This window comes from Pan paniscus, chromosome 12, assembly GCF_029289425.2.
Source record: "Pan paniscus chromosome 12, NHGRI_mPanPan1-v2.0_pri, whole genome shotgun sequence".
NCBI lineage: Eukaryota > Metazoa > Chordata > Mammalia > Primates > Hominidae > Pan > Pan paniscus.
Genome location: NC_073261.2, coordinates 116,860,189 through 116,862,032, shown reverse-complemented (window position 1 = coordinate 116,862,032; position 1,844 = coordinate 116,860,189).

Sequence of the window (1,844 nt, the reverse complement as noted above, 5' to 3'; positions counted from 1 at the left end):
GTTGGCACAATGGAGGTCCTGCCTTGGAGGTGGCCCATTGGTGACTGGGAGACATGTCCGGAGACATGTCCAGAGACCAAGAGTCAAGCTAGTTAGGCAGTGCATGATAGATAAAATCAACTTCAAAGGCAAAATGTCTTCCAGAAAAGGAGCAGGCGGAGAAGGACTTACAGACTTAATTAACGAATCAGTACTCCTAATAGATTAAATAAGAAAATGTGGGCCAGGCGCGGTGGTTCACGCCTGTAATCCCAGCACTTTGGGAGGCCAAGGCAGGTGGATCACAAGGTCAGGAGTTCGAGACCAGCCTGGCCAATATGGTAAAATCCCATCTCTACTAAAAAATACAAATATTAGCTGGGCATGGTGGCACATGCCTGTAGTCCCAGCTACTTGGGAGGCTGAGGCAGGAGAATTGCTTGAACCTGGGAGGCGGAGGTTGCAGTGAGCCGAGATCACACCACTGCACTCCGGCCTGGGCGATAGAGTGAGACGTCATCTCAAAAAAAAAAAAAGAAAGAAAGAAAGAAAGAAAGGAAAAAGAAAATGTGCCAGTGGAAGTGAAGGGTTAACCGGACTGCAGAGCCATGTCCAGGCAGCATGTCCCTGGCCCTGACCAGGTGATATGACCCCATGGTCCCCAGGGTAACCTGTCCCTGCAGGGGGAAGTGAGTGGCTGTGGCAGTCGTTGTGGATGACACCAGCTCAGTCTCTGGCTCCTGCCTTTCACTGACATTTGTCTTCCATGTGGACACCCCTAGGGGTGTTGACTGGTTGATCTAAACATTCCAGTATGCGAGTCCTCTTTCGGCCTACAGCTCACACGTTAGTGACCAGCTAGTCCAGCAGTCTCAGGAGCTCAGCTGTGTGAGTCAATGTCAAGGGCTTACCTTGGATCAGAGCCTGGGATGCAATGGCCACGTCAATATCCTGTCTCCAGGGGGCTCTGTGTGAACTAAGGTCATCTTCCCTGGGGGTATCTCTGCAGCATAGGGAAGCATCCCCTCTGTTTTCCTAACAGACTCTAGGTGGGACAGGGCGGGCGATACTTCCACTATTGGTTTGTACCTTCATAGCGAGTAGCCCCATCCCTTGCATTCAGTTATAGACATACAATAAGTATTTGTTGAAGTGGACCTGGAAACTGCTCCCCAAGAAAAAAGACGTTGGAGAAATTCTTAACAAGAACAACTTATGGACCTTTGGTCCAGAGGTGAGACCTGCAAAGAAAAAGGGTGAAAATGGGAAAGAATGCAGGTGTGTGTCCTCATGGGTATGTCCCAGGGAAAGTGGAAATTACTGAAGAAGCTGGGGGGACTCCAACAATATTCCCTGGGCACTGTGCCCAGAAGGGGCACAAAGATGAGTAGCATATGGTCTTGAGCTGGGGACTTTAATAGCTCACAGGCTACTTGAGACAAAGAAATATAGAAATACATTCTCCAGGCTGAGGACTGGTCTCCTCAGTGTATGGACAGGCCATGTCATGTTGTCTACATATCTCAGGTGGGCTGATGACAAGTCCTCGTAGATTAAGGACTGCCCCCTCAGGGTAAGGACAGGTTCCTTCGGGCTGGGAGGTAGGGGACATATCTCTTCTCTCCTACTCGGTCTCCCAGCCTCTTGCACTCAGACAGGCTGTCTCCTCCAGCTGGGGCCTGGCTTTGCTTCTAGTGGACACTGATGGCCTTGTATCTAGAGAAGGTTTCCTCTTTAAGACAATGCACTATTAAGCCAGGGGCAGTGGCTCGTGCCTGTAATCCTAGCACTTTGGGAGGCCAAGGCAGGTGGACCACCTGAGGTCAGGAGTTCGAGACCAGCCTAGCCAACATGGTGAAACCCCC